General features: G+C 43.1%; 1 long non-coding RNA gene across 1 annotated transcript; it reads left to right on the top strand.

Annotated features, from left to right (window-relative positions):
- The first annotated feature begins 11,246 nt into the window (after positions 1-11,246).
- On the top strand, positions 11,247-11,999 carry LOC138526516 (uncharacterized). The gene is made up of 2 exons (XR_011283600.1): positions 11,247-11,454; positions 11,537-11,999. It is a non-coding gene; the product is annotated as an uncharacterized lncRNA (long non-coding RNA).
- Positions 12,000-21,491: the final 9,492 nt, after the last annotated feature.

Raw genomic sequence — 21,491 nt, 5'->3', positions numbered from 1 at the left:
GACACGGCTATGCCTCATTGGGTATCATCAGTAAAGTGTAGCTTGAGTTTATATGCACAGTCACTTTGTCAGTAGAACAGACAGGAGAGGAGTAGGTGCTGCACTAGTACATGGATAATACATTAAAGTTAAAATACCATATTCCAGCAACATCTAGGACTGCACATTGTTCTTCCTAATCTACACAACCTTACACACATGTACAATAACCTTCCTTCTCATACACATGCCACTTCTTACAACCCATATTTTGCAGATGTGATTTACACAGTTGCTGATCTTTTGGTAGACTGTCAACACCTCTCCGTACTAGGAGACTTCAACATCTGGCTAGAAAGAAAGGGCAATGCAGCCACAGTCACTCACTGCACCCTTGGCGTGCTTCATCTCGAAAGGATGGCTAGTAGGCTCACCCTTGAAGTGAGACACAACTTGGATAATTGTATCACTACTATTTCCTTAGCCGGCACACTTCCCATGGGAAGATGGCCTGTCTGTCCTGATATTCCTCGTCTTCAAAGCACCACTTCTTCTTGCAAACATCTTCTAATGCACCCCCAACATTAAACCAACAATGGAAAGTGGTTTCCAACTGGATAGCCTCTGGGAAAACATTAAAGCTCAAAAACGCCAGTCCGCAATGAAAAACCAGACGAGAGGATGATCAAGCTAACGGTATCCATAACTGGATAATGAACACACTCAAAAGATGACCACTTACAAAGCCCTTTAAACTTTCACAAAAGAAAGAAGTCTCCAAATGGTTTATTCCTAAACTTAATCTGATCAAAAGAGAAAACCTAAGTTACCAAAAAACCAGAAATGACATTCCAGCAGACAAATTGGCCTTTCAGCAGCAACTTTGACTTTACTGAACGGAAAGAAACCACAGAAATAAGATGGAACCAGTACAATCATTACAACCTCGTCACAAGGAAGTCTTTTACATTATTTACAAAGTCACATCCTTTCATTCTGAACATATCACCTACACCATTGCAAGAATCTGTGAATCCATCACTACACACACCAGCCACAAAATGATTCAAATTCAAGACCACCTGGAGACAAATGCACCATCTTGGCTATGTCAAGTTGGGAGAAGGGGATCAACAAAAAATCAAACCGAACACTCAGCCTTCCACCCCTTTTAGAAATTGTACTTTCTCACCATGGTCAACACTAACACCTCTGTAGGATGACTGTAAGACCCAATAATGGCAATAACATAGCTAGTACCCTGATAAGCACCCTCCTTCTAAGCCCTCCTCAAGGCATCCATCATGCAAACAATTGTTTTTAATGCCTTCAAACAACCCTAATCAAACCTCTTCTTATGGCTGATGCAAACGACCCAGTAAACTACCCACCAATCTCCAACACACCTTTCAACGCCAACATCCTTGAAAATAGTATCTACCAACAGGTATTTGAGTACATCGAAAATAGTAGCCTCCTCCATGAGTCACAGAAGAAACTCAGGCCCACCAGAGCAATAGGATAAATGATATGCTTGGTTTGGAACATTCTAAGAAACAACAAGGACCCCAACTCATTCAGCACACACATCCTGCTGGATATGTTCTGTTCCTTTGACACTATCAATTACGAGATCCTTCTTAATGGACCAGAGAACATTGCAGTTGAAGGAATTGCTCTACGCTGCATCACCTCATTCCTGACCAAGAGGATCTAAAACAAAACAAGTGGCACCTTTCAGGTCACATGTTTGAAATCAAACTTGGGATGCCCACAAGTAAAATAACATTGGTTATAGACCCACTTGTGTAAGCTGTGAAAGATTTAAACTACAAATTCACGGCAAGACTTTGAAATAACAGAGCACTCGGTCGAACATTCACCGGCATAATTCTGTATTTAAATTAAAATCCATTCATTCTAGAAAGTCTACAATAAGCATGGACCTACACATTGCATATGCAGACAAAGACTCTCCGCTCTACGCCACACGTTCCACCTGTTTGCAGGGACTTCATCAGAAAAAGTGTTACAATAAGTGTCATACAAACCTTTCTCTATTTCTTAACTTTCTGGAAGGCGTGCGCCTAAAAAGTCATGCGAATGGCCTTCATAGGGTCTGTTGCTTCATTGAAATAACGGCAGCCATCTTAGACCTAGTCATCTCTATTACTGTGTCTATCTATTGATTATAGAATACCTTGTAATCTTTTCGAATAAAAAAGATAAAATATAATCAGGTCTCCCATGATCATTATCTGAATTGTACCTAATAATACCAAAACTTAGGTTCAAAATCTGAATGGCTTCTTAATAAAACATGATCTTTTCCATCACAGTGTAATCTGCGTGGTTAAAGTCAATAGACTTGTACATGTAGACGTCCAGCATGATGGTGGCAATGTTACTTGCTAAGCAAACAACAGTAAATGTGTTTTAAACTTGAAGGCCAGTGTTTTAGTCACACAACACTAAGGGTCCCTTAGGGTCTGATTCATGGAAGTGTTTTATTATGGAGCAATCCCATAGGAAAACGTTCCATGAATCAGGCCCTAACTATATATTCAAAAAGGTCTGCCCACGTGGGCTATTACCATCTCAGTTGTGGCTTCTTCTAAAGGCAACCATGCATTATAACTTATAATTAATATTTAATATTTAGACTCACATGTTAAATGACACATTAATAATGGACAAATCAAAAATAGACTAAATGACCATCATCTTATGTAGTTAATGAACAAACACATCATGTGTTATAGACATAATGCAACAATACTGTCTGAATGAGCTTAATTCAAATCCTGTGGATCCTCTTAAAGGTGACAAATTGCTATAAAACATTCAAGTGTTTCCTATTAATGTTAGGCAAAGCAACTCTTTACCAAACAGATCGCAATTATCAGTTATTAAACTCCTGTCATATGTTAATAAGCAATGTCAACAACCGGCAGCCCTATTTTAGAGACCTAAATCACAACATTGTTTATGTCAAATATTTCAGGTGATTCAATGATTCAAATATTGAAAGACACATTGATAACCCACAGATCAATACATAAGACACAGTGTTCAGTAACTAGTGCGAACAGGCTACGTAAACCTCTGCTCACGTAATTTGTAAACAAACATCTGATAACAGATAGATCTACAGAACATTGATGTAAAAAATGAATACTGCCCGAATGTGTTTAATGTTATTCCTACACAACCTCTAGAAAGTGACAATGAACAAGTACACATGTGCTTCCTTTTCCATAATCCTTTCTGATGTTCTGGGTTATGCTTGTATTAAGTAACACAACTCATTTACGAACAGTTCACGATTATCAGTTCTCAAAATGATGTCATGTGCAAATAAGCAATGTAAACATGTCACTCCTGCATTTTTAGAAACACACATCACAACATTGTTCCTGTTAGATGTTGTTAGTGCTCCAAAGCATATAATCAAGTTACAATCTCTTAAACATAGACTGTAAAGTGCAAATGTGCTTGATTTCAACTGCTATTGCGTATAATATAATTCAATGGCATATTTAATCATCCAGCAGATCTATGGCCAATTCTTCACTGGTAACCTGTTTTGAGACCTCTTGGCTTTTTAGTGTTAAAGGTCACAATCAATCTGGACTCCAATTTGCGCAATTTGCTCTCTCTATTACCTCTCCTCTTGTGCATAGGTATATGTGCTAATGCATAAAATCTCATAAATGACACATCGCTATTATGTTTGTCAGCAAAATGTACCATCAGAGGATAATTGGCATCACCATTAAGAATTGCCCTATAATGTTGGAGAATGTGTATTTTAAGCTGGTAAATGATTGAGCCTATGTGCATTCGCTCACAGGGACATGTTATAGCATATACCACAAATGTGGTCAGATGTGTTATCTTCTGCTTAATCTGCCAACATTTGTTATGCATTGTGCCATACTGGGTTTCCTCTTTTTTAACTGCACAGACACACATTTTAGAATTGGTGCATTTGTCAAAACCTATTCTAGGTATCCTCTCTCTTAAACAATTATTGGCCCCGTTTACTGTCCTAGGCATACTAGGTGAAAGAAGGTCTATGAGAGATCTCATATTGGCATAGGTAATGTGTGGTTTGATCCATCCCTATTGAGGTTTGAATGTTGGTATCAGCTTGTAAGATTAACCAATGTTTACACAGAATGTGTCTAACATGTTCAGCTTGTAGACTGTATGTAGCAATGAATCTTATCTTATCCATGCCATTACTCATTTTCTTAATTTTTAGGAGAATGTGTCTGTCCTGACACACAGTCTGACTGTAAACTCTAATTATGTTGTGTCTAGTATAACCTCTCTCTAAGAAGCACGCTCCCATCCTACATGCTTCATTCTGAAAATCCTAATTTAGTGAATAATTTATCTTAGCTCTCACTATTTCAACATATGAGATACTTGCTTTTAGTTTTGCAGGACGATGGCTTGTCCCGTGTAATATGGAGTTGGGAGCTACCTGCTTCCTATGTAGTCTGCTGTCAATTTTGTTATTAGTAATGAGCAATTCTAAATCCAAGAAGACTAGCTGATCAGTCACATGACATTTTAGGCTAACTCCTCCCAGAAAGTTAAAAAAATAGAGAAAGGTTTGTATAACACTGATAGCAGCACTTCACCTGAAAAAGTTCCTGCATAGGGGTGGAACTCGTGGTACAGAGGGGAGAGTCTTTGTCTGCATATGCATCCTATAAGTCCATGCTGATTATATTCCTTCTATAATGAATTGATTTTAATTTAAATAAAGATTTGTGCATGTGAATGTTGGACACGAGAGCTCTGTTATTTCAAAGTCTTGCCGTGAAGTTTCAGATACATTTTCACAGCTTTCACAAGCAAGTCAAATGTTGGTGTGTTTACAGGTTTTTGCTCATAACCTTGAAATGGAGCACCCGCTATAAGTAGGCTTAGTGCACCACACCATGGGCCGTATTATCTGATGACCTAGCATACTAAAGGATGTATCCAGATGCTTCCAGCCACACAGATATAGTCGAACACTCCCAGGGCAGTTACAAGAGACAACCAGGAAGACAAAGTTGTCTACAGTGTAGTCTGCTTCCTGCCGTGCATTGTCTGATGATAGTTCACCAAATCGCTTTCAGTGTTTTTACATAAGCTCAGAAGAAAAACACATCCGGCTTTAGAGACTGTATAGTTCTGTGGAAAACAGTCATCAATTGGTGATTCCTCAGGATGCATTACAATGCCTTCAGTGGCAAACACTGGTAAGAAAAGAAATATGGATGCATTGATGGATTCAAGTATTTATGCATTGATGTATTTATGTATTATTACTAAATTGATAAAGAAAGGGCACTGTCCTGGCACATCAATATGTGTACTTAACATGCTCTGAAGGAGCAAGATTCTAGGTACATTCTATGTTCAATGTAATTATTGTCCTGCATGCATCAGTGGGTTTCAGTTGTGAAAGTGGTTCTCCTACACTGCTCTTCAGCCACAATCCAAAAATGTATTTGTCAATCTTCATTTTACCATGTTCTGGATGACCGAGGTCAGAGGATCTTCCACTTCTGCTAAGGAGTGGATCCAATCCCTTTTCTGCTCGGTTTGATTTCGCATGGATTGAGGAGTCTGGCTTCTTCAATAGCCACTCTTGTCTGTAAGAGACACCGTATGTGCACTAGTCAAACAAGCTTGAAGAAACGCAGAGCTACCTAAGCAAGTAATAGGACATGCCAGTGGAGGACAGGCCTACAGGGAACCCTGGACATTTCCCAGTGTCTTCTGCACTCTGGACAGGCCTGGACTGGCCTACAGGGAACCCTGGGGATTTCCCAGTGTCTTCTGCACCCTGGGCAGGTCTGGACTGGACTGGTCGACAGGGAGCCCTGAAGATTTCCCCGTAGGCTTCTGCACCATGGGCCTTGTTTGTTTGGGTATTCTTGTCTGCTCCCCTTAACCCCTCTCCCTTCCTTCCATCTCTCCTCCTTCCCCATATTAAATTCAAGTAAGTGATTGATTATAAGGCTTCCAATATGTCATTCCTCACTCTTAACTAATTGCATATGTTAATTTGGTTGTTTTGTTGAGCAACTGTGTATCTTTGCATAGGGACATAGGTGTTTACAAAATTCCCCATTTGGAGTAGAACCCCCGCCTCCTCCCCCTGAAACACACTTCCTATTCAAATGGATTGATTTTGCTTGGTACAGTTGCTCGCAAGGAATAACATGGGGCCATTTTGAAAAACAATTCAGGGCCACTTGTGGTTCCCAGTTCAGCCCTGTGAAGAGTAGTAGGGGATCCAACGAGGCACTGCCGCCCTTTTGAAGGAGCAGAGAGAATATTTCACAAAGAAGGGCACCAGAAAGGCTACATATACACGTGATGTGAACAGGGATGGATTGGGAACTAAAAGTGGCCCTGGAGATGTTTTTTCAAAGTTGCCCCATTTTACAATTGTGAGGAAACTCATGTTCTCCCACAACTACATTTGAAAAATATGGATCTAAATAGTGAATTTGAAAATGCATGTGTACAATGTTAGATTCAAAAGTACTTAAGTACAGCAAAGAGATGTTTGGAAAGAGGAGAGATGGATGGAAAGAAGAGGGTGTAGTACATAGGGGAGATGGTACCCATATAAGAGGCCCATGATGCAGAGGCCCACCATGAAATTTCCATGTTTCCCTATAGGCCAGTCCACCATTGGATTTGAATGCGGACCTGGTCCATTCAGGGGTGTGGAAACATTAACATTAATTTGGCAAAATAAAGTGACCTTAGAATGAAGCTGTTAGTATTTATTTTATTTTAATTTTAATTTGTCTAATGCACTACTTGCCCATAAGCCTCAAAGAACAACAAAAGCAAGACAAAACAACATAATACAACATATATATATATATATATAGTCCAAAGATAGAACTCACAGTCTCGGGAGGATAGCTCAGGGGCTACGTGCTCACCTTGGAAGCAAGACTACACGGAGCAGCACAGGTTTGATCCCGGGTCTGCGCTTAGAAACCTCTGGGTATTAAGCACATTATAAATAACCTATTGTATCAAAGTCCATATCCACAGGTGACAGTGCTATAGAACAGAAAGGTCAACAACAAGCTTCAGGTCGGATGTCCCTCTCCACACCTCAGTGCAAAGGGAGAGACAAGATGGCAGATTAGTTATAGCACATCCCACCAAAATGCAGTCCCCGCCATTTTGGGTACACCGCTGTTCGATTTTAATCCTTCAAACAATGTTTAGGTCTAGCATCCTTAAAATCCTGGCTCTGTCTTTTGGCAATATGAGGATAACCACCCTCCCCAACCACAGCATCAAGTTCTATGTAAAAAGTGAACAGTCCTTTTTAACCACAGTAGAGCTGTTGCCATGATTACCCCAAGGAATATCGGCACACATCCAGAACTTCAGAGGAATCGGGGACATTCACAGACCATCATAAATGTGATCATGTGACAAAAGACCCTCAATATTTTCAAGGTAGGGTCTGAGCTAGCACGGTGTACCCCATTGAGGTCATTCTGGTGGGGTGGGAATGTGGAGTTAGTGTCCATGATTTCATTACAAGCCACAACATTATTTTGTAGCCTCGTCGTCAATAAAATAGTAAATATGCAAGAGTCTCCCAAAGCACTGGCACAGCACTGGCACAGCACTGGCGCGGCTGCGCACAGGTCTAACACTCTTTTGATTCTGTAATGCCTATCAGTGGATGGAAGAATGGCTGAATCCACCAATTAACACTTTGCAGAACTCTATATTCAGATTAAGTTGAGCCCAAACATGTTTCTGAATTATATTTCAAGTTGCATGTCTCGAAGCATAATGCGGTGCCAAGCTATATCACAGCAATTGATATCCCCACATCAGGAGGTGCACAGATCCACAATTCTCAAAAGAGGCCTCTTTTTATCAGCTGAGCACTCCAGTCCCTATCAATGTGCTGTATAAAAGGGATGTATGTGATTATTTCGACCTTCACAATTGCGACGGCCAAAGATGCCAACTTTTTTTTTAAACCCCTTTACACCACATATATATGCGGGGGCGATCCCCCACACCCTCTCCATATTAATATTATATTCTATACCCCCCACATATATATGTGGTGTAAGGGGGGGGTCAGCATTTTCGGCCATCGTAATTGTGAGGGTGACATGTTGGTACGATTCCTATAAAAGCTGGACAGTCCTTAAAAGGATGCACAAGTGGCATCACCTAAAACCTATAGAAATGAATATATGAAACTCTGTCATGGGAAAGGCAAAGGTATTTGGAAGCAGTGTCCTCCTTATACATATGTAGGGTTCCTTGTGGCTCAGCAACGTGGAAACTAGCCTCCTCTATGCTTAGGTAAGTTACACCCTGTGAACATGTCCACTGGATGGGATAGTGGACTAACAGCACACACAGATATCTCAAGTCGATGAGTTAACCATTGCTAACAGCTGGTCTATTCTGCGGGTTGCAAACCTACTGTGAAGTCAATGTGAGGCTTAATGATCTTAGTTGATATGATGTGATATGATATGGCATTTATAACACGCCTATACACAGGTTTTTCAAGTGTTTCAAGTGTTTCAGTTGTCGATGCTGATGGGACAAGCTTAGTCCTGTATCATCAAAAGGTTAAGTTAGAGCAGTGCAATTGCTTTGGGTTTGCAATTTATCCATGGCCTTTGCACCAAGACCCTAGTCTGATCATTTTGGGAACTATAGAAATGGTCATGGTTGATATGTGGTAGGATCAGTTGTGCACCATTCCCTAGTCAACATCAGAGTATTGATTTGATTACCAGTGTTTTCAGTGCTCTTGTGGGATTGAAAAGTGTGGTTTTAGATTTAATTTCTCATCCCTGACATGAACTGCCAGGCATCTGACTCTGGTTACAGTCATGGAGTGCTCTGCCCTCTTGTCCATTCAGGTAGATTTGGCATCATGTTCTTGATATTTAAGGACACCATTTTGTCATGCAGCCCGCAGCTCTGGAGCACTGGATGTTCCGCTCCTCTATTCACTAGGCCGGGAGAATCTATCACAGCGCATCACCGATGCGAGCTCCTTTGAGACGCGGCAGCTGCCATCCTGCCGTCAAGACGCTCAGCAAGTCCTTTATGCATGAAAGCCCCAAGGACTTGGATTAGAAGAAAAATGTGGAAGACAGAGGCACATGTGTACGTGCAATGAAGAATGGGAATTTGTGTGCGACCATTTTTTAGGTATGGGCGCATGGGTGTGTGAATAGGCTAGGAATTGAGTGTGATTGACTGCACAAAGAAGTGGGTGTTCTGCGAACCCAGATGTATAGCTTTGTGTTTCGATCACAAACTGAGTGCATGAGTGAATGAATAGGCTGGGAATTTGGTGTGTGACTACACAAGGAAGTGATGTATAGGTGAGCAATTGCACTACAAACAGAGTGCATAGGTTTGTGAATAGGCTGGGAATTGGGTGTGTGACTACACAAGGACGTGATGTTTAGTTGTTTGACTGCACTACAAACTTAAGTTGGTGTGCAGGTGCAAGTGGATCTAGGTAGCGTGGCATATGCCTTGCCCACCTGTCAATTACTGCAACACAGTTGGTACCTTCCTGTTTTGCTGCCCTTTATCTCCAGTCAAGCTGCCCTCCAGCCTCTTGTCCTTTGCAGTTGGTGAGCAGGTGCAAGTGGATCTAGGTCATGTGGCATATGCCTTGCTCACAGGTTAATTACTGCTAAACATTTCGTACCTTCCTATTTTGCTTCCCTTTATCTCTACTCAAGCTGCCTCCAGCCTCTTTTCCTTTGCAGTTGGTGAGCAGGTGCAAGTGTATCAAGGTCACATGGCCTAAGCCCCGCCCACCTGTCAATCACTGTTAATTGTTGGTGCCTTAATGTTTTGCCACCCGTTTCCTCTACTCAAGCAGCCCTTCAGCCTCTTTTCTTTGCAGTTGGTGAGCAGGTGCAAGTGGATATAGGTCACGTGGTCTTAGCTTGGCACACCTGTCAATCACTGCTAAACTGGAGCTGTCAATCACTGCTAAACTGCACCTGTCAGTCACTGCTAAACTGTTGGTGCATTCCTGTTTTGCCACAGTTTTTCCTGCTCAGGCAGCCTCCAGCCTCTTTTCCTTTGCAGTTGGTGAGCAGTTGCAAGTGGATATAGGTCATGTGGCCTTATCCCTTCCCACCTGTCAATCACTGCTAAACAGCTGATGCTTCCAGTTTTTCTGCCCTTTTTTCACTATTCAAGCAGCCCTCCGTCCTCTTTTCCTTTGCATTTGGTGAGAAGGTGCAAGTGGATCAAGGTCATGTGGTCTAATTCCCACCCACCTTTGCCCTGCCTCTCCTTTCTGCTCTTAACACTTATATCAAGGGTGTCTCTCACCCGGGCGTCCGAAGTGAAGGGCAGACGAAGAAAAGGGTAGTTCCTGTTTGGTCCTGTGATGACCAGGGTGTCCCAGGTCACAACAAACCCCTGCACAGACAACAGGTAAGCATGCACTGACATGTGTTTTTGACCTCTGCCCCCACAGGTCCTCCCCACCATCACCAGGCAATGCCAGCCTCAATGACAATGCCCCCCCGCAATACAGCAACCTCACCCACATCAGACTCAAGCCCATCAGCCCTCACCATCCACAACATGGAAGTTGATGCTTGCCAACGTCCATTTGGCTATCACCCATGCAGCAAACATTGCCGACCTCATTACTACACACAACCTTAACCCTTCTGAACCCACATCCTAGATGTGCTGTACCCAATGGAAACAGCATCCAACACAGAGACCGGCCGAACAAGACAGGCGGAAGCATCTCAGTCATCCATAAGACCTTGTGGACCTTCACCAGACTTTACATCAACACAATTGTCTCTTTTGAAGTCCTCTCTCACCACTTCCTGCTCTTCCCGATGGACACAGTCACCTTCCATCTCATTTGCAGACAACCAAAACCAAACACCACCTTCATCTGAGACTTCACCAACCTGGTCACCAGTATGTCCCTCACACACACCAACAACATCTTTGTGGGTGACTTCAAACTCCCATTAAACAAGACCACCAAACCAATGAGGGAAACTCTCCTTGGCCTTCTTCACAACTACAGCCTCACACACCAAATGAAAGACCCAACACACAACAAAGGTGACATCCTCAACGTAGTCATCACTGCACTGCCTTGCATCCACTACAGATCTCCTCTCCAGCTTGACTGGTCTGACCACCAGCCACTCCTTGCCACTCCTTGCAGGTCCCTACACGCATGCGTAGCGTTTCGAATTTACAACTAGTTTCAAACAAAGAGATTACCATCTGTTCTCCCTCGTTGCTGGACAATTCCATTATACAGCAACCGTTTTGCAGTCATTTACAGACGGCGTTGAAGGCTCAGGCTAAGTTGCGCTGCCTCTTCACTTTTCAAATACATGCAGCGCTGGATCATCTTAAACTGCATGGGGCGCCCTCCAGGTTATGTTTTAGTCCTGAATTGTCTCGCGTGACTGGCCACACTACACTGCATAGATTTTTGCAGCAGCTAGGTTTTCATCAGAATGGTAACACCCACCTCCTGAGGAAGACGTTCAGTTAACCACCACTACACGTCGAAACCGGTCGAGAGAAAAAATTCTACAGGGATGTGATCTTTGCATTTGTTCTTCCTATCCACCCTGACAATAGATTGTTTGTGAATTATTTCTATTGTTTGTAAACACCGCAATAATGAGTGTTATTATGGGGACTAGTTATGAATTCCTCTTCCCCATTGGTTCTTAGCATGTTTTCTGTGTTTTTAGTACTTTGGATGTATGCCACGGTATGATGAGTTGTGTGTGTATGTATGTACTATGTATGTTGAGTATGAGTGATGAAGTTTTAGCCGATTTTCGGCATATTGTTGCTGCTGTTCTGTTATGTTAAAATGATCAGTGTATAATAATTTTGAGTGATTTATTCACTAGTTTTCAATTTTTGTATCACCTTTAATAAATTTGGATACATTTTTTCTAAACATATTTTGCTCTGGACATATCTTTTCTGTTTCTTGATGGTCTGACCACCTGGTCATTCCTTTCACCATACTGCACACCAACCCAGTCAAGCACTCGCAGAAGAAACCCATCAGACTAACCTCCGGGTGCTTCAAGTACTTCCCGGTGGAAGCCCTCATGGAAGACCTTGCCATCCTCCACCTCAAACTGACCGAACACCCCCCACTGAACCTCGACTTCTCAGGCTCTATCAATTGACACACCTGCAAACCAAAATTGTCAACACCCTGCTACATGCAAGAACTCAACCATAGTAAATAAGTCATCATAAAACGTGGTTCTATTTGACCTCTCAGCCGCTTTAGACACAGTAGACTACCAGACGCCCAAGGACACCATAGATCAGTGCATGGGGATCAGCGACCTTGTCCTATAATGGTTTAAGTCCCACCTCATCAACTACTGGCAGTTTGTTAAGATGGACTCCTCTAGATTGCCAATGCCACCCGTCACCTGTGGAGTCCTGCAAGGTTCCATCTTCTGCCCAGCGATCTTCAGTGTATACATGGAGCCGCTGGGAGCCCTCCTAGCCACACACAACATCCACATCCATCAATGCCAATGACACAGCTATATGTCAAAATCACCTATCACTAAACCAGTCGTAGATGGTCAGTGCATACTTGAAGCTCAACCCCTCCATGACTGAATTCCAATTCCTCACCAACAACACCGAACACCAAGACATGCAGATCCGGCTATCAACTATGAACCCTGAGAGCTTCACACCCAAGCTCGCCTCCTTCACCAAGTGCCTTGGGTCCCACATCTACAAACATCTCTCTTTCAAGACACACATAGCTAAACAAACTCAGACAGCTTGGTATCAGCTCTCCCTCTTGTGGAAAGACAAGTCGTTTCCCCCTGTGGACAGGTTTAGATCCAACGTTCAAGCACTGGTCCTATCCCACCTGGATTGTGGCAATGCCCTCCTTGAAGGCCTCCCACCATCCTCCCTTTTTTCCCTGCAATGTGTCCTACACGCAACTTCATGCCTCGTCAAAGGTCTACAGAGATATGATCACAGCGCCCCAGCCCTCATCAAACTTCACTGGCGCCCACTGCACTTTCGAATCACCTTCAAGTCGTGCTGCATAATCTATAAGGCAGTCACCCTCCAGTCACCCAACTACCTTGCAGAGAAACTCTCAGTATCTCCGGCAGACAGTGGACCACCAGAAGCCAGGACACATGCAGACTACAAATCTGCCACAGCAAAAAGGAAAGGACAGGAAAACAAGCCTTATCCGCCTATACCTATGTCTATGCCTATGCATATGCAACTTCCTCCCCTTCAGCGTTAGGCTCGCCCCCGCGCTCCAACAATTCAGAAAAGACCTTAAGGCTCACCTCTTCAAGGAGTCTCTCCTCCTTAACACCTAGGCCATCACATCACCCCCGGCGCCACCTGACTTGCTAGAGCCCATCTGGCCCTCTCCTCCAAGCCACCCAGTACAGCTGTTCCCCTCCTTTCTGCCCCTCTGTATTCTACCCCCCGCTGTATATCTGTTATGTTGTTACCTCTGCAAAGCGCTCCATTAAGCATCTGTACTGTTGCATAACTCAGTAAAGCGATCCGTTGTGTATCTGTATTTTTGTATACCTCTGTAAAACCTCAAAGCTAGATCTGTGCTCAATAAATACAATAAATACAATAATAATACTAATAATAATAATAATAATAATAATAATAATAATAATAATAATAATAATAATATTTTCTTTTAATATTACAGTGCTGGATTGGCCTCTCCTCTCCCTCACATTTTGTTGCCAATAACATTCAACTTTATACACAGCCTATTCTTTACTATCCCACTTTTCGATTCTGCTTAACAGTCACAGAATGTCCATATTGGAGTTGTGCCTATGGTACAATGTATAGAGTTGCCCTGGTAAATTAACCACCAAACTCCCAGGATTGCCAGAGCGCACTGTTGAGCCCCTCACGAATCCAACATTAAATTGTATACAAACTATGAATATTCCACACCTGCCTTAGAAATCACACCCAACAATCACAAAACGTTAGGACATATCTGCCTCTTCTATTTTGCAGAACTAGTGTTCGCCTAACAGCACTTGCACACACCCATGCTACCACAAAAGAGTTTCCCGCGCTGCATCCCTCCATCGCTTCCTTCCAGCGTTTCTATCATGTGGTTGTACATTCCCATCCTCTTATCCTCCCCTGGCTCATGTTTGTTCCTCTATAAGCGTAAGGTGTGGATACCTATGGACAAGTCTAGGCACTCTGAAACTATTGTGGTGGTTATTTGGCATGGTATAGAATCATATTAACATAACAGTGACATATTGAGGATTTTGTCAATGCTACAGTCCTAGCAACACCCTTTGTCAGGGGTTGTTTGAGGGTAGATCTGGGGTCCTGGTAACAATGAATACCAACGTAGTATTAAAAAGAGAGAGCAAACGAGTAGAGGGTGCATGATAGTTGAGGGTGGGCAATGCATTACAGCCAGAGCAAGCGACTAGAGCCATTAGCCCCTTTCACTCTTCGGTTTGTGAGACTTATTTTTTTTTTTCCAATCCCATCTTGCAACATTACTAGAGTAATCCGGAATGGACTGGCCCATAGGGAACTCTGGAGATTTCCCGGTCGGCCTCTGCACCCTGGGCCTCCCGGTCGGCCTCTGCACCCTGGGCCTCTTGTGTGTGGTATTTCCAAATGTTCCCATAGGAAAAGGGCTGGGCTTGCTGATAATGTGTAACAAGGGCCACATTGAAATTATTTCCAGGGCCTCTTTTGCTTCCCAGTCCACCCCTTATAGTAAACTCACAAGATTCCCACAGGATTACCCTGATAAACCCCAAGTTGTCTCCCCAATCCATCCAAACTCCCTCACTTCACACGTTGTCCTATTTCCACTTCCCCACTTCTAGACTGATGTAAATGCTCCCCTTCCCTTCCTCCAAGCAGTGGTCGAAGTGGGCAGTAAACACAAGGGGTAGCCCTGTAATCCTGAAAGACTCAAAAGGGCAACAAAAGCTTGTGAACAGACGTGGTCTGGTCTTCCCATACAAATATAAAGAACACTTATTATTTTGGTGTGAATTTTACTAAGAGGGAAGGCGTTAGCCAAATTGGCCTCGAAAAGAAAGTAGGAACTCTATCACGCCCCTGGGTGTTCAAATCAATTGACAAACGAGTGCCATATTAAATGGAAGGCACACACCAAGGATCCATGTTAAGACAAAAAACGGTTGACTTAGTAGCCATTATTTATTGACTGTGTTGATAAAACACTTTTAAGCAAGCAAGGTTTTGCAATCATTAATAAAGCATATAGGCAGAGAAAATACATAGAAAACAATGTAGAGTGCACTCTCCAAAAAAATGTTTTCACACAGAAATACACATACATCTAGTACAAAGCAATTGCTGTACTACAAATACATGATCACCAAAGAAGAAAATTCCAAAACTCAAATTTTACAGAGATTGTAATAAAATAAAATCAACAACCCACATAGCTAGAGCCTAGTGCGGTCAGATGGGAAGGAAATAAATTCCTAACAACAAAAATGTGCATTCTAGGTTCTGAACCATTTCAAGAACATGTGTTCTGGATGTACAAGTGACCAGTATATGGTGGCAGTGGGTGTGTAAAGACCAATCCAAGGTCAACTTCGGAACATCATTTCCTAATGGTGTAGAATGGATTGCAGAGTGGAAGCTGGTCCAAGGACTTTTCGGCAGGCAGTGGGGGCTGCCCTCATCTGGACCTGCGGATGTGGCTCTGAATGAGGATCTTCTGAGAGATGTCGAGCTAGCGAGAAAGCACTAGCATCCTCGGCGAATGTGTTACCCTCGCGGCGGTCCCGTAGTCTGCAAGCATTCCAACTGAGTGAACGCTTAGATATTTCATCCTAGAGGCCTTATATGTCTGGATAGAAGAGCCGGACTCGGGGGCACTGGATGGCTCAGGAGAGCTCAACACTGCTGGAGGGCTAAGTGAACCGGAGGGTCAGCTGTCATGATGGACGAGGAGCTCTAGGCGAAATGGTTGAAGTGGGTGGCAGCTCCTCTACTTTTTTTTTTAATTACATTTGACTGTTCCTATACTTTTATTTTAAAAAGAAACCAATCCAAAATAATTTAAAATAAAAGTGTAACAAGCGGTTGGGACTTTCACTTCAGTGCACTGCACTAAACATTCCCAGCAGGTGCATTTGTTTGTGAGTTTGTATTGTGCGTGGGAGGGTTGAGGCAATGGGGTTTGTGGGGTGCGGGTCAGGCCGGAAGGGAACATAGTTCCCCTACTTCTTTTCATAAACTTCGACCACTGCCTCCAAGTAGCATTTTGAGCAGTTTTCCATGCTGTCTTCTCTTAATATTACCACTATCTAAGAATTGTATTTTATAATACTTTTTAACATTAGATTGCATTCTGGATTGTTTTATTTAAGGAATGTTTAACTAGAATGGATTTAATAAAATGATATTTGTTTGATTACATGTGTGTCTATGATTGCTCAGAAACACAGGCTGTGACTTCTCATGCCCCTATAGTTCTATTTTATAACTCACATCGAGCAATTACAAAGTGACAGTTTTAAAATGTTGAAAAGACTCTCAGCTCTCCGTTGCAAAGAACCTGGGGAGATGTATGAAGGTTTTTTTGTGAGCAGGGGGTCACCTCCTTCTCCATCAAATATTTGAAAAAGCTATGGATGGATTGACTTCAAACCACCAAAAGGCGTGTCTGCAACGCTTTGTGCCCAAGTTGTTTCTTTTCTGGTGCCATTTCGTCCAGCGGTTTTCAGGCTACAAGTGTTCTACTGATGCTGTTTTTTTCTCAATTGGAAAACAATGGGACTAGGCTAAAAACAGTGTTTTTTACTTTCTTAATAACTGTTTCACCTTTTAACCAATGTTTCGCAAAATGTCCTGTGCTGGGCTGCCGGGGCTGAATTATTTGTTTTGAGGAACATTTGAGCTAAATCCATTGGTAAAATTCTATGTACTCTTGCTTCCCCTTAACTATAACTTAACTAAGTTCTGATTGTTACTGGTTTATGTTTGGGACATAGTGCATTAAAATACAAATCAGTAATATAGTTGAGTTTTCAACTGCATCTCGTTGAAAAACCTAACTGGATTTCAGTGGCTTTCTGGGGTGTAGTGTGAGTTGTCCATTTGCTGAGCTGATTTTCTGACAGTGCTGCAATATTGCATGCCTAATGCATGAGAGGTGTGGCATTTCAGGGGCTGTGCTGGATTAAAAGGTTTTGAGGACAAAGAGCAACCCCTGTTACTTTTAACATCGCTCCTGACATATCTTCCACTTACATACAACCTTCTTGTGTTTATGCCAAGTGACACACGTTTAGTTTTAAAATTGGGATCCTGACAGATTTACATTATCTGTAATGATGGGTACACAGCTGCCTGTTTAAGTACAAAGCTGCCTGTTTATATGTCAAACTTCTTAAAGTCTTACCAGTAAAAACAACCTCTTATCAGTATGAAATGTGGTCACTAATTTGTGTTGCCAAGAGTGTTTAGCTTTGTATTAATCTTTAGCGGATACGCATATTTTCATGGCTCTGGCCCTATAGCGTTCTGATACACAGACTCAATATGGTCATGTTAATTCCCTGGGCATGGGGAGGGTGTTTGTAAGTTGCGTGCGTGCATTCCCTAAGCTCAGACTCACAGGATGCAATGTAACAGACGGGGGGGGGCGGGGTTTGTGTTGGGTCCTCCTGAGGTGTGAATCTACTTTGTTCCAAGACTCTGCTTTGCTATAAACAATTCCACAACCTCTACGTGTCTTCCTCATTCAGGCAATCTAGGGAAGTGTCCTGCATTAAACAAAACAAGAGGCCGATGTTGCTAACTCCTGGTGCCTCATGCAGAAACAGACTTAGCCGTCCTTTACATGGAAACAGAAAGGACTAGCCAAAATGTGATAGTTTTGAAATTAAAAAGCAAAGACTCTAATCCATCCTAAATAATCTATGCAACATTGTCTTCAGTAGTCCAATGTTGCAGCACTCTGTTTGTCAAATAGAAGTACTTTATCTGGGAAAGGTAACCATTGGATATTGATTCTTAAGCAGGCGCCTGCCCCCACAGAGCCTGTTGCTTTGTGGCCAGTCCTAAAGGGAAGCAGAATTAAATGAACCAGTGGGAGTTCTGGACCCAGGAATCACCAACTCTCTGCTGGTGATCTGATTCTGAAGGGTCTGAGTCTTTTCCTGGGGCCTTGATGTGCCCTTCTCTGGCAGTTTTGCATCTTTGAGATGTGGCTAGCTTCGGCTGCACACAATTCTGCCAAGATGTGTCAGAGCCCTTCCAGTCTGCACTTGCTGCCCTCCATGTATGTAGCAGATTCGTACTGTGTCTTACAGTGGTGCCTTGCCCAAAGGTTCCCTCCTACAGACATGTTGGCGTTCCACACATGGGTTCAGCATCCTACTCCTCCATTTCATAGAAGCAATTCCATTCTTCCAACATCGGGCAAGACAGGCCAGAGAGAGACAGAGAGTGTCTTGGGGAAGTCTCCATACTCATTCTGCAGTGATAGCCGTCAGGCATCCTTTCATGACCTGTATGATCCTAACTTTAAATGAAGGGGATACCTGCAATATTAACCCTAGTCCTTCAGGTATAGTACAAAGCTCAACAAAATGGTGGACCAGTGGATTGGGGCTATTTCAATTCAAAACAAAATGTTATTCAATTAATCCACAAAATACATATGTCTATATATCAACATTAAAATATTCGAAAACAATACTCTAATCTTTCACAACTCAGGCATCCAAAAACTCTCAATCCTTCATTCATGCTTCTATACATAAAAACATAATTGGCAAATTCAACAGTTTGTAGTCACAATCTGGTCCTACACAGATCTTTAAAATTAATTATTCCACTTCTGTTTGCTCTGACCCTGTCCTTGTTGAGAGTGTCATTTACAGTTTGTTTTGTAATTTACAAACAGTTTGTGTGATCGTCGACACGTGTTTCGGTCTCCGTGGACATGCAATCTTGTCCTTTCTAAGACCTTCCATAGGATGTGAGGTTCAGTCGAGTTGTCCTGTCTCTCTCATAGACTGGAGTAAGCCATATCATAATCCCCGGGTATAGACTTGGGGGATGCTGATGGATAAGGTCAAGTGGATCCTTCCACAGGATTCTAGTATTCCATTATGCTAGATCATAGGCAAACCCTTGCCACATTTATTATTTAATGGGAAATGCATGGGGGCAGAGGGGTATCAAACCCACATCCAGACATAAAATGCTTCTGTCAATGGTTATAGTAAAGGGCAAGTTTAGGGAATAAAAGGTGGGTGGAATGGAAACCTTTGGTCTGACAAGGACTACATCATTTCATTAACTCTCTCTACCAGGTGCAATAAAGTGAAGCTTGCCTGGTGACAGGATCCTGCCAGCAATGGAACATACTTGAAGGCGTCAGAGCTGATTTTCTATCACCTTTAATATTGCAAGTGGGCTGCATCTCAGAAGCCCCTTTGGGCCCAGAACTGCTGCACTATGATAGCCTATCGGGCTACACTGATTGCATACACACTGCAGCCGGCCCACTGATACGTCTGTTTGCAAGCTATTTATCAGAGCCGCGTGGGGATACACGGGCACCAAGCCCATGCCAGGCCAAGTACGCCTCTGGCATTTGTAAGAAAGAAACGCAACACATGTCTGCCTTTCTAGTGTTTTCATTGGCACTGCCAACATTGTCCCCGAAGCGGCAGAGAGCGACACAGTGCATGGATTTGCAGGATGTGCCTGTTTGTCCAGGGAATGCGCCAAGCAATGGGAGACGTGGGCGATCCCAGCCTTAGCCATGCTGGAGAGTGGCCCCCCGTAGGATCTCAGCCCCCCACGCAGCTAAGGGCAGCATATGTGGACTGAGGGACGCCAGGCAACAGGAAGGGGGAGGAGTGAAGGGACCCCTTAGGGAGATAGGACTGGAAAGGGGTATGGAAGCAAGGTTTGCCCCCACCCCCAGGAGGGGTCTATAAAAAGGCAGCACTAACAGGGAGGCACCCTCTTTGCCTGGACCACTTCAGTGGAGGTTATCATATGCCCGCCCACCCACAACAGAAAATGATTTGAATGACAATTCTTAAATTGTCTGTTAGATTTACAGAAGAACTGTTGCGGTGGAGGTACATAGTGCATCCAGATGGGAAGGGCTGTTAGAAACCACCAGGGACTGTGCAGTCACTGAAATATGACGGCGACAGGAGCGTAACGTCTGATGCACCATGCAGCAAGTGGAGGGTAGTAGGAGGAGGGTTAAAAAAATACAAATAAATAAAGGGAAAGTAAAGACAAAAGTAAAGTGAAAGTAAAGTGAAAAGTAAAGTGAAAATAGAGTGAAAGTAATGTGAAGTAAAGTAAAGGGAAATTCATGTGAAGTGCAGTGAAAGGGAAGCAAAGGGAACTTAAGAGAAGTGAAGGGAAGTAGAGGGAAGTAAAAGGAAGTAGATGAAGTAGTGGTAGTAGAGGTAGTAGGGGGAAGTGGAGGAAGTAAAGGAAGTAGATGAAGTAGTGGTAGTAGAGGTAGTAGAGGGAAGTGGAGGAAGTAAAGGAAGTAGATGAAGTAGTAGTAGTAGAGGGAAGTGGAGGAAGTAAAGGAAGTAGATGAAGTAGTGGTAGTAGAGGTAGTAGAGGGAAGTGGAGGAAGTAAAGGAAGTAGATGAAGTAGTGGTAGTAGAGGTAGTAGAGGGAAGTGGAGGAAGTAAAGGAAGTAGATGCAGTAGTGGTAGTAGAGGTAGTAGAGGGAAGTGGAGGAAGTAAAGGAAGTAGATGAAGTAGTGGTAGTAGAGGTAGTAGAGGGAAGTGGAGGAAGTAAAGGAAGTAGATGAAGTAGTGGTAGTAGAGGTAGTAGAGGGAAGTGGAGGAAGTAAAGGAAGTAGATGAAGTAGTGGTAGTAGAGGTAGTAGAGGGAAGTGGAGGAAGTAAAGGAAGTAGATGAAGTAGTGGTAGTAGAGGTAGTAGAGGGAAGTGGAGGAAGTAAAGGAAGTAGATGAAGTAGTGGTAGTAGAGGTAGTAGAGGGAAGTGGAGGAAGTAAAGGAAGTAAGCAAAAAGGTAAAAGTGGCATGGGTAGGACTGGGGGCGGAAGGGGCTCGCAAGCAAAACGTAGAAGTGTGCAAGGAAACAAGTTAGGTTGGGAAGGGGTAGGGGTCCGACAGGCACGACAAAAGGGTACAACAGCTGGGGTGCAGGTTGTAGAATACATAGAGGGAACCAAAGGAAACGGGGAAAGGGGAAAGAGATGGTTGAGACCAGGTGAAAACCAGAGAGGCCGCAGAAAGAGGGAGGAAAGGATAGAACCCAAGTATCAGGGGAGAGGTACTCATACCTGGTGACACAAGGAAAGCATAGGAGGGCAATAGTTCGGGAGAACGGGGGGATGAAGGCAACAGCATGAGGGAAGATTACAAGCCACCGC

Source organism: Ambystoma mexicanum, chromosome 7p (assembly GCF_040938575.1).
Source record: "Ambystoma mexicanum isolate Mex_15411 chromosome 7p, UKY_AmexF1_1, whole genome shotgun sequence".
NCBI lineage: Eukaryota > Metazoa > Chordata > Amphibia > Caudata > Ambystomatidae > Ambystoma > Ambystoma mexicanum.
The sequence above is the reverse complement of the archived record's forward strand: the minus strand, read 5'-3'. Positions and strand labels throughout refer to the sequence as shown.